The sequence below is a fragment of the Ochotona curzoniae genome, unplaced genomic scaffold (assembly GCF_017591425.1).
Source record: "Ochotona curzoniae isolate NIBS_2020 unplaced genomic scaffold, NIBS_Ocur_1.0 contig_4612, whole genome shotgun sequence".
Taxonomy (NCBI): domain Eukaryota; kingdom Metazoa; phylum Chordata; class Mammalia; order Lagomorpha; family Ochotonidae; genus Ochotona; species Ochotona curzoniae.
In genome coordinates this window covers 10,879,397-10,892,422 of record NW_024466343.1, presented here as the reverse complement: position 1 = coordinate 10,892,422, position 13,026 = coordinate 10,879,397, and positions in this window count along the sequence as shown.

Sequence of the window (13,026 nt, the reverse complement as noted above, 5' to 3'; positions counted from 1 at the left end):
TGAGAGCTCTTGGCATTACGCAACAGCTTTAGATCTTGGAAGTAACAGAGTTCTTGAACACCAGTGTTCTTTTAATGGCCTATGAAGACCTTTGTTAATTAATTTATCTATATTTTTATCTCTATCTATCTGTCTATCTACCTATCTATCTATTTCTCTGTCATCTATCTATTTAAAGAAAGAGGATGAGTAAGAGAGACACGGAGAGATATATGGAGAGATGCAAATACAGAGATTTCCATCCCTTATGTGTATAGCTGTTGAGGCTGCATGGGCTGAAATCAACAACAAGGAACTCCATCCAGGTCTCCCATGTTCATAGCAGTGACTCAACTTGTTGAGAGTTCATCTGTTGTCTCCCAGGGTGTGCATTAGCTGAAGCTGGAATCAGGAGCCAAGCTGGTACTTTACCTTCGGTGCCTTGAAATGAGATGCAGATGTCCCAACCAGTTTCCTGGCTGCAGAGCCAAACATTTGCCTCAGTGCCTTTTGCTTTATTCATGTTTCTTCCTAGATGATTCATAAGTTAAAATATTGCAGAGGTAATTTTTCACCAGTATTGATTGATGCAGTGTGTATAGCATAGGATGCTCCTTTGTTTACGTATTGTCTCCCAAGGTGCACAATAGCAAGAAACCTTGCATTCCTGTCTTTCTTATTTGATTTGAGTACAGTAGACTTTTCTGTCCATTTCTATTTTTACAACAATTAGCACAATAAATACTTGTTGAATGAATTAATAGTTGGATGATGTATGGATTAATCAGATGATCCATGATTTTTCTTTTTAAAAAATCATGGCATATTTTATGAAAGATTGCCTTTTTAGTTTCTACTACATAATTACTGTAGAAACTTGGAAAATGTAAATCTATATCTTCATATACAGTAATACATAAATATAGTGACTATATTTCATGTTAATTCTATTTACTTATTGGTTTACTTACTTATATTTGAAAGACAGAGTTACAGATAGAGAAAGAGAGAATCTTCCATCCACTTGTTTACTCCCCAAATGGTGCAGTGGCTGCTGCTGCTGGACCAGTCTGAACCCAGAAGCCAGGACCTCCTACTGGGTCCCCATGTGGATTGAGGGGTTCAAGGACTTACACCATCCTCTGCTGCTCTCCCAGCAGGGAGTTGTATTAGAAGCAGAGCAGCCAGGACATGAACTGGTGCCCATGTGGGATGTGCTGGCCCCATGTTACTTTCTCTGTATGATAAAAGTTTCATTTATAAAGAACAGAAGTGGGTAATTACAGAATACTTATTCTGTGTCATGCCAAATGCTTTACATTTCTTATCTCATTATTTTCAACAAGCAAGTTTTTATAAGTGACAACGTTTGGCAGATAATGTAAAGTATTTTAATGGGAAACATTAATTTTGGAAATCTATTTCTCAAACTGATCATTTTCACTTACACATTTTGTTTCTTATGATCCTATTCCATTTACTGTTTTTCTCCACTGCCTATTTATTTCTCTGTCTTCTCTTATTTTGACATAATTGTGTATGAAAATAAAATCAGAGCAAATCACTATCTTAATTTGCACAGAACATGGAAATCTTGCCCCTGTGGCTTTAGTACTAACAAGCAAATAAAAGAAGAGGTGGTTGGTTCTACTCATCTCAGCTCATTTAGTGGTTTTGTAGGTGGAAGAAATCCTAAAGAAAGACATTGCCTTTTTCATACAAGACAAATATTGATGAAATACAGTAACTGAGACCTTATGCCATTTTTCAATAACACTGTCTCATTTGAGTATGCATGGCCCAAAAAGATAGCTTTTGTAAGAGCATCTTATTAGCAAACTGAAAATTTCCATCAAATGCTAGACTAGAGAAATCATGAAGTCATATTCTATATTGAAAACTGTCTTTCATGAGTCCTCAAAGGGCAGGTCTAATACATTTTTCTCATCACTAATATCAATAATTCTATTATACTTAGTATCATAATTCCTTTGGCTTCTCTAAAGTAAAAATTTATCACATACAAGTAAAGTTTTTTCCTAAGAGTATGGGAACAAAATCATATTTAATTAGGAATGATACGATTTGAAGACCTGTAGTGTGTTCTTAAAAGGATCCAAGTCATTCCAAATACCTATTGTGCCCTAAGCATATTAATAAGTTTTAATTTTCTTCAAATATTATTCCCTGAAATTTTAGTGCTCTGGGGGGAGGTGAATAGGTGATATTTATGAAATGAAACAAAAATACATTTAGGATATCTATAGATAGATGTAAAATTGTTGTTGATATAATAGCTTTTATGTAGAAACAATGGTATTTATTTCCATTGTTCCCAAATTGTACACAATTTACTTTTTTAGAATTTTGTCTGAGAAAAAAGAGACAAAAGCATTATTCTCTATAAAATTATGTGGTTTTTTTTTGTTGTTGTTCACTACAAGCATTGAATTATTTTTGCGAAAGTTAAAGATAAAAATTCCCCGGCACAATGAATTAACATATTTGGATTTTATGAAATTTTACATATTTCCTTAAAAATTCTGAGTCAATGCCAAAGTTCAATTTCTAGCATAACAGTTGTATTCCACAAAAAATGTAAAAAAAAAATTAAATTAAAGTCATATATTCTAGAAGAGCACCAAAATGTATGGAAACATTATTAAGTTAAGCTTTCTTTTTTTTTCTTTCTTTCTTTCTTTTTTGTTTTTCCTGGCAGTTCTCCTCCAAATGGTGTCCAAACCACTTTGTTTCACTATAGAATAAAGGAAGCTGAGTGTTTTCTTTTCTTGGCAGGTGAAGGTAAAAGTAATACAGAAAGGAACTTCTTTGGTATGGTACGGGGTCCTACGGAAACTGGCTAACGGATGACATCATCTTATAAGGTAGAAAATCTCAAGACTGTTCCATTGGCTCTGGGAATCAGTTCAAGCTGTTGTCCAGTACTTCAATTTCAGTAAGATTAATGATAAAGAGAAATGCAAATAAATAGAAATACCAAATCTCTATGCTAAGCGGAGTCTAGTACTTCCTGTAGATTACAAGAGTTTCATGCAAATCAGTGCTAAGTTCAGCAATGCCTTGCTTCATGTAACACATCTTTCTGCCATTTGATTCAGTTTAGCTTTTCCTTGTGCATGAAAAAAATGTTATATGTGGCCTTTAAAATGAGCCAATCAATTCAGAGTAAGGCCATTCATTCTGGTGAAGTAGAACAACAGCTCTGTATAGGAAGGCATGCATTTTGGCAGAAGTAGAGTGCTATTTGAATGCTTTACTCAAAATCATGTAATTTTTATTCAAACAAAAAATCTCTGGAAACGTATCATACCAAGTGGCTACTAATCTCAGGGAAGTGTGTATATGTGCATTTATGTATGCTTATATATTTATATACAAACACAAAAATCATATACATACTCTTTTTCACTTCTGTGATATATAACCTAATGGAAGATTAAATAAGCATAGCTTTCCATCATGTTATATTAGCTATCATTTATCAAAAATATATACAGTTAAAAATAAAGATATACCTATAAGCACAATGTAGATCTCATCTGCACTGGCAATGTGTGTTAGTATCTTTAGGTCATTGTTGGTTGTAACTGTTTGGTGATTTTTCTCTGATGATGTCATAGGAAACAATGGCTTAAATTGCACAAAGTTATAGTGCTAACTTTACAATTATGTTTATTTAATCCTCCCCAAATGCTTATTCATTCTCTCTGTCGCCATGTCTCCTGCTCTATGTATCTGGATCTCTGTTTGTCTTTACTTTAATCTCCTTCTCCCCCTCCCCATATCACTATAAATACTGATTTTACCTCATCACTCATTCTTTTCCGTAATTTTTTCTTTTATCTCTATTTTATTTGAAAGGCAAAGAGACAGAAAATCAGAAGCAGAGGGATGTCTTTTATATGTTGGTTCACTCCCCAGATACTTGTAACAGCCAGGGCTTCCTGGGCCATGAAGAAGAATCCAGAGCAAAAATGAGGATGGCTTAGGATGGCAGAGACCCAAGCACACTATTGCCTCCTAGGGTGTGAATGAGCATAGCCAGTGTTCGGACCACATTTTTACATTATATTAGACACAATAATGACAATATATAGATAAATTTGAGAGATGGTAATTTTTTCCAGGATTTAAAAAATGGTTTTAGAAGAGTTTTATAAAGAAGTTATGTCTGAAAGGGAATGAAAAATAATATTGAACTCTATATGGATGAGATGTGGGCAAACCAGTGAACACATTTCATGTATCAGGAAATTAGATTCACTGGAATGAAGAGACATGAACTTGGGGTCTAATGGGATGTGGGGCAAAGATGTATCCGGACAGTCTGTTTGCAGCTCAGATATGTAAAATGAGAAGAGTGGAAAAAACACATTAAATGTGAATGTTGAAATCGTTAAGCATCAGATTGCAAAAGAGTTTGTATGCCATTTATGGAAGTTTTGCTTTATATGGGACAGTCATTTCATCTGTTTCCTCCATGGAAGGAGTGGAGGTGGTGGGGGATGCTGCAGGATCAGATCTGGAGTTAGGAGTCCAGATGCAATCCAGGCCTTCTATATGAGGCAGGCATTCTATTATTTGCATCATCATAGCTGCCTCCTAGCATTTGCTTTGGAGTCAGGCACAGGAACTGGATTTTGAACAAAGGTACTCTGAAGTGGATCTTGGGCATCTTAACTGCTGTACTAAATGACTGCTTCCTATTAAATATTTTAAACAATGGATTGGTGCTTGTGCATTAAGAGCAATCACTGCAACAGATGTAGGGCAAAAAGACAGACATGAGATACTAAAAAATATGGAGGCTTGTCTAAGGAAATAACCAATGGAGGTAGAAGCAGCTAACCCTTTTCAGAGATACTAAGGAGATAAATTGACAAGACTTGGCAAATGACTAGATAAGGGAAAAGAAAAAGATTTCAGAATTGCCACCTTGTTACAGGTTTATCTAAGTACATGGAGCTTGGTGACATTCAACAAGATAAGAGATGAGTTAAGAGGAATGGGTTAGCAGAAAGTTGTTGAATGTTTTTATGTGACTATATAAGTTTTTCAAATGGAAATACCTAATAGCCAGCTGACCTTATAGTCTTGAACTTGGAAGAATTTATGAAGCATTAGGAATTTAGGGGGTGATTAAGACCAACTGAGGAAACTATATAGCATAAAAAGAGAATACAGCTTATAACAAACCACTGAGGATACAATGATTAAGAATATATTTAAAATAGACAACAGAAGTGGTAGAAAGTAACTGAGTCTAATGCCCAGTAGCCCTTGACGTACATTTGCTGCCTGGCTCCTTGCCCTGAACATTGCCATAAATTCATTTTAAAACTTAAAATTAATTTAAATTTAGATGCACTTAAATTCATTTAAATCCTGCCAACCTGATATCAGTGATTAGCTTACTGCATGCTGGGTGAGTAGATACAATTTTATGTGTTCTATAGCAACTTAAAAAATCAGTTTTGAAATTTTTCTTTAGAAGCGAATTTTAAGTATATAGCAGAAGAATGATGTGAGAGAATCCAAGAGTTAGGAAATATTCAATAGCCAGATATTAGAACAGAAATAGCTAAAGTTTGTTTGAGAATTTGGAGATAAATAAGCTAGACTTCACTGTGGCATTTCATATTACTTTTTCAAAACAAAATTACTTGACTCTACAAGTTAAATATTTCTATGCTACATCAGAGACTAGAGAATTTAAGAGAGTAACAAAAAAGTATTTTCTTAGTGTATAGTAAAGCGTATGTGACCCTGGATTGGTGAGAGGCATAAATATGGCACCAATAAAGTTAGAAAACTAGGTAGAAAACCTAGCATCTGTATAAAATAAGTTCTGCATTTAGTTTTACAATCCTAGGCTTTACTACTCTCTGGTGACAGTGGTTTTGTAGGGATTCTGGCATGTTCCTATAAATATTTGTGCACCGAACCTGTATCTTTGAATAAAAAGAGTTTTAAAAAAGAGCATATCTTGCCAAATTGAATTTATGATTTCCTTTTTTGGAGCCATATGTATCGTATTCAGGTAGGTTTCCTAGTAAGAGCTCATAGAGATGAGAGAGGTGCAAATGGTTTCTTCTACCTATACAAACTCACTCTTAAACATTAATATAGTTGCCAATTTAGCTGTTGCTGAAAAGTGGAGAAATCGGAAACTTCTGAGGACTAAAAGCCAGTCTCTGAAGATTTGCATAGACATTTTCAACAGGAAGCTATGAGGATATTTATATCTCTTAAGTTCACTGCAGTGTCAGAGTGTGGAGAGAAACAAAACTCTTTGAGAACTTAGGGGGAGTCACACCTAAAAATAATGCACCTATATATTAATTAACCCATTTAATTTTCAAACAATTCTTTCAGTTATTTTTCCTACAAAACTGAACTCTAAGGATAAACAGGTAACATGCTGACATCAGGTATCTGTCCAGTAACGGGAATGCCATTCAACGCCCCATGAGGCCCAATACTGGTGAGGTTAACATTGAACAGATTTCATCTTTAAGTTCAACAAAAACTAAGTTGAATTAAGGTAGTAAAATGTAGATATTACCCAGTCATACTCATAGGTATTATGTTCATTAAATGATCATCCTCCATCATCCTTACCAACCAGCAGTACTAGATAGCTTAGTGCCAAGAAGAGATACCTTTATGTTACACAGCTGGAGCCTCACTTTTTTAAATCAAGAAAGAACAAAAACACTTGCTCTCATTTCCTTTAGTATTGATAGGGAAAAAAAATCCACAACAGAAGTTATGTAAAGAAAGACAGTAACATGTATAACATCTGCTCATCTCTAAGCTGAAGCAGGGTGTGGGGTATTTATTATATGTAAATAGAAGAAAATAAAAATAAATAGAAATGAAAGACCTAACTATCTGTATATTTCATTGAGTACTTTTCCTTCATGTTGACAATTTTTTTTTGCCTCTAGACTACTTTCTACTTTTTGTTCTATCTCATTTTGTTCGATGTGACTTACTGTCTAAAGCATCATTCCATCTTAGAATTACTGATGGGCAGTTTTCCTTCTGATTTGAACCCACGTGGCTGAATTTAAAGAAATTGGTTTTATTATGGCATTATTTCCACCTTTGAGGAAATATCCTGGCAATGTGCACTTGATCTTTGTCCAGACTTGCCTGAGTCAGTGTCAGTGAAGATCGAGAGGCATATAAAAGCAAACAAATGTTTGAAACAACTGGCAATTCTGATTGTTAGATGAGTCATAGATTTGAAATATTAATTGCTAATACCCCATTATTCCTAATTACTGATATATACTGTGATTGTAAAGAATCTGTTGACTGATGGTAAATGTACTGCTTAGAATTTTAATGAAGATAGCAAAAGGTTCAGATATTATCTTTTGAGTATTCAAAGAGTTGTTTTAGCACATACATGCTAAAAATGATTGGGTCCTGAAAATAGAGTTAATTCTTAATACCTACCCAATTCAATTGTTGCATACTATAGTCCATCACAATAAAATTTGTTTTTATTTTTTATTTTACTCGTTCTGTATCTGTACACATGGAATGATTACATAAGTTAAAATTTTGATTGGATAGAATCAAGAATTTCATTTTGGACTTGCAAAGAGATCAAAATACAAATTATAAAATTTGACTAAGAGCTAACTGAAAGATTGCATGGTCCTGGGCCAAGAAAAGCCATGAAAAAAATGTACATAATATTAAGACTTTTCCTTATTCTGCCTAGAATTCAGCTCTTTCATGACTTTCTTTTCTGGTTTTCCAGTTAATTTTCATAGTGGTGTGGCGACAAAGGACAAAAAGAGTGAGAAAATTATATACTTTAAAAAAGTCACAAAAGAAATGGCTGTTTGGGAATGACCTGGGTTATCTACTGAAAAAGAATGTAAAAACAACTTATTCTCACGAAGAAACAAAAGTATTTCCATAATATCAAATAGTGGTAGAAAAGTCTTTTAGAATGTGGTTTACAAAATTTTTTTCTGAAATTAGAAATAGGAATCCATTAATACAATAGATATTATCGAAGAGGTTTGTGGAAATCACCGTGACATCACAATGACTAGGCTTCCTCTGTTAGACTCTTTGCTTCCTAAGAATAATGCATAGGAGCAGAGGTTTATCCGCCAATGTGTATTTCAGGAAAATCTCTTGTTTAAAAGTTTCATTTATTCATTGCCTAGAAAGGTTGCATTGCAAAGAGATCAAGAGAGACAGAGATCTGTCATCTGATGGCTCACTTTCCAAAGCCACAAGTGGAAGATGTCAGGAATGCTATCTGTTCTCATGTGAGCTGTAAGGGTGTAAGCGTTTGGCCCATCATCTGTTGCTGCAAATGAACATTAACCAGAAATTGGATCCAAGGTGTAGAGTAACTGGGACCCAGACAGGCACTGTTGTAGGGGATGTGACTGCCAACAGGCATCTTAACTTGTGCCACAATGTCTTCCTCTTAGATCATCTCCCTTTTTTCATTAAAAAAAAAAACCAGTAGAACCTGAATGGATTAATTTATGGCATAATGGCATGGTTTTATTATTTATTTAAGCAAATTAGATTCTTGGATCTGGAACTAACATAACTTTGAGATCTCTGGTGATTATTCTGATGGGAGAATTCTTCATATTTACAGTCTGTCCAAGGAGGTTAATTCTATACTTGAATACTTTCATTTAAAATTTTGTTTTCAGAAATTGCCAAATTTTATGGAAAAATTTTTATGTATAGACCTCTCCATACAAAACTTATTGAGATACTTTCTGCTTTTTACTGATTATTGCTATAGTCACTGAAATGAGTTAAAAATGCCTTTTATTTGCTTTAAAATTAGCTTCAATTTTTTAAAATTCTGCCTATGAATTTGCAGTCTCCTATTCTGTCGTCTGTTGTGGAGAAATTGGCATCTTTGTAGGAATGCAATGTGATCCCATGGAAAGCCTGAAGTTTTGTTGTATTGCCAACTATTCGTTTTCTGATGGTTGAAAAAAATCATAAGGGAGCTATAAAGGTTCTAAGATTAACCTTGAACAAAATGAAAAGAATTCTTTGGGAGAAACAAGCATTTAACTAGTTTTTAGTTTTGAAAATCTCAAGCAACACTTGATAGGGTGAGGGATACAGAGTGATATAATGAAAAAAAAATCATCTCAGGAATCTTTTCCTCCATTAAATGTCAAGGTGAGATTTCTGTGAATGCATGAATGCAGGGATGCTTAATGCAGGCCTAGAACACCACACTGAAGAATCTTGAAGTAAATAATCCTGTGGAGGGCCAAAGTTGCTGCATTTAATATTTAGCTTCTTGGGATGCTTTCATCTTGGTAGAGCATCTGTTAAAGCTTGAAAAATCAATTCTATACACATGTGCTCATGGAAACAAAGACAAGGAGGACCAAGGCTGTCCAGGAAAGGAGAGCGGCTCTAACAGGAATTGATTCTGGAAACAGGAATGTGCACTTGAGCTGGGAATAAGCATAGAGAAGGTAAGTAAATCTAAAGATAGGCTGGGGTCCTTTTTTTTTTTTTTTCTCGTAGCAGCTCTTTAATTGACATTTATTTATTTGAAATAAAGAGTTACAGAGGGTGGTAGTGGGGCGGGCAGAGGAAGAGACCTACTGACTCACTCCCCAAATGACTGCAGTAGCCAGGGTGGGGCCAGGCTGAAGGCAGGAGTCAGGAGCTTCATCCAGGTCTCCCGCAAAGCTGCAGAAGCCCAAGCATCTGGGCCATCTTTCTGCTGCCTTCTGAGGCACGTTAGCAGAGGAGTGGATTGGAAGCGAAGCAGCTGGGACTAGAATCGGTGCCCAAATGGGAGACTGGCGCCCAAGATAGAAACTTAACCCATTATACCACAATGCCCACCTCAGATTGAGATGTTTTCAGAGTTGTCTCCAAATCTGTTTGTTTTAAGTGCTCTGTAATTCATTTAAATATCTTGTCATTTTTATTTAATGTATGAAAAATAAGTCAGGGAGGTGTGGGCATTGTGGAATTAAATGTGTTAGTTCACTGGGATGCCGGCATTGGGTATCAGAGATCTGGGAAGAGGTTGTTCTCTCTGCCTTGAATCTGGATTCCTCCTGATATCCATTTTGGGAGGCAGCAGACAATACTTAAAGTACGTGGGTCATTGCCACTCACCTGCTTCCTGGCTTCGCTCTGGCCAGGTTCCAGCTCTTGGGGAATTAGGGAATGAGCAGTGGGAAGATTTTACTCTCTCTCCTTTTGTTTCTGTCACTCTGCCTTTCAAGTAAAGTAAATAAATTAACTTCCAAAAATTAATGAGAGTAAGTATTAATCTTTTAAAGATTTATTTATTTTTATTGGAATGGCAGATATACAGAGAGGAGGAGAGAGAGTGGAAGCTCTTCCGTTCGATGATTCACTCCCTGAGTGACTGCAACGGCCTGTACTGAGCTGATCCAAAGCCCAGAGCCAGGAACTTCTCTCAGGTCTCGCACTCGGGTGCAGGTCCCAAGGCTTTGGGCTGTCCTTGATTGCTTTCCCAGGCCACAAACAGGGAGCTTGGTGGGAAGTGGGGCAGCTGGGATTAGAATAGGCACCCATACGGGATTTGGGCACGCTTAAGGTGAAGTCTTTAGCTGCTAGGCTATCATGCTGGACCCATCTTTTGGCTTTCCAAAGGAAGGTTCCATGTCACTCTCCATCACCAGAAGTGGAAAAAAGATTGACAATGATGAAGGCTCATTTTTATTACTAAGAAATTAGGACTTGATATGTATTCATTCAAGTAGTTATCTATACATCCAACACACATTCACTGAGTGATGTTTTTGTAATTTATAGCATAGTGTCCTTATATTTAAGGAAATTCTTCCTACCCAAGAACTTCTTCCAGGCTGTGGCCATCTTGCTGATAATCAATAAAATTCTGGGCCAGGACTCTGAAGTGATTTGTCAGTTATAAAGTGCTGAGAATAAAGTGTAAAAGCCTGCAGAGCCATCTTTTCTCAGCAAGAATGTAGCCCGAACCCCAATCAGGGCAACTTTGAATATTACTGAGAGACTAGTTTTCTAAAAGGCACATTAGAGCATCCCAAATGGCATTATAATATTTGCACTCAGCAGTCTCCAAAATGGCAGCTTTGAGACTTTGAAATCAATGGAGCTCCACTCAGAGGGGCTAATGCACAATGTGAGAGTGTAGTCTGGTGTCTCATCTAATGAATGATACCCAACAGAATAGACATGCATTTGGAGTTGTCATTGTGGTTTGTTATCTTTCTTCTTTTTCTCCCTTCAATATAAAACTAAAGGGAAAACACGATAATGCAACTAACATGCCCATTAGTGCAAAATTAAGTTTTTTTTTTTTCTCTTGTTGCTTGTATGTCTTTGTTACAGATTTACACTCAGTTTTTTCCACAAAGATATTAGGGTAGGTAGACTTTTTTTTTAGGATGCATTAAAATGTTTTTGGAATGGTTTAGGTAAAAATAATTTTATACTGCTCTGAGCATGAAGTAACAAAAGAAAAAAGAAATAAAAGACAAAATCAGCCAGTTTGTCCCTATTGGATGTACTAGCTGTAAGTTTTCTTTTAGTTCTCTCTATGTTTTTCTCTTTTTTAAAACAAACATATATGTACAGATTCTCCTCCCAGGTTTTAAGAATATAGACATGAAAAAAGGTGGATAATATTCATTTGCTGGTGAAATTTATATTTACTTTTGTATACAAAAAGTGGGCCCATTAGCAAAAAGATAGTAAGTATACAAGAAATGAAACTGAACAAAATGATAGAAAATGATTTTAATGAGCAAAAGGCTTATAATATTATAGTTAGGAAAGATGTCTTTGATGACACTATGTTAAAACTGACATCTGGAGGACAGGTTAGAAGAAAAAAATTCCAGTAAATGTCTGGGGACAATGTTTAAGCAGAGCTACAGTAAATTCATTGTGTGCTTGATTTGTCAGTTAGCTAGCCTGAGTGGTCAGTTAGCTAGCCTGAGTGGTCAGTTAGCTAGCCTGAGTGGTCAGTTAGCTAGCCTGAGTGGTCAGTTAGCTAGCCTGAGCGAAGCTTTTAGCACAAACGGGAAGTTTTCTATCCTACAAAATGAAGTAGAAAAATCAGGTAAGGGTGCACTATATGCAATCCTGGAGTCCTTGTTGGATATCCACTTTGTATTCAATATGATATAATTGGCTCAGTTTGATGTACACAGTGATCACACTGGCCACTGTGTGGGGCATGGAACGTTTTCTGTAAGTGAGGACGATTGTGAAGATAGATTTTAAGTTATCGTTGAAGTTTAGAGGTAAAAGGGCTCGTTAATGATTTGCAGTTGGGAAAGGTAAAGGCATGAGAGGGAACCAGGATAACTTGGAATTCTTTGATTCAAGAACGTGAATGGTTGTTTCTCAAACTGAGTGCGAAATACTAGATGAAAAATAGGTTGAGGGTGTGCTTACATACATAGTTATAAACGACTGCTTTGAGATGAGTTCAGATTGAGATATCTATTAAATAAATTGACATATAATGATGCGGTTCCTTCCCCATCCTTTCCTTTCCTATCACTTTGATTAGTGAAGCACTGAAGCACATAGACACACAAAGATGAACTAGAACCAACCCCTAAGTTCTACATGTTAACGTAAGCCATTCTGCATTGCGTGCTATTCTGTACCAGGCTGTTTCTGTAGTAGAATGCTTTGCATATCTATGCTATGCAATACATAGATCAAGAACTAAGTAAACTGTGTAACTATTACATACATCGAGTTTCAAGCCCCACATGCAGTGTCCAGGCTTAAGTCTGATCTTGCACACTCAGTAGCCCTGCACTCTTTCCCAGCTAAACAGATCATTTTAATCACCCTTTTGGTAGAACAAAAAGGTCTTGCACATCAGGTTTTACAGTTTGCTGTCTTCCTCTGCCTGGTGTCTGTTCTCTCTTCCCTGTTCTTTTGTTCTAACTCCTGCCCATCTTCCAGATTCAGCTCGAGGACTGTCTCTCCAGGGAGCTCACCTTGATTCCATTGCACAGA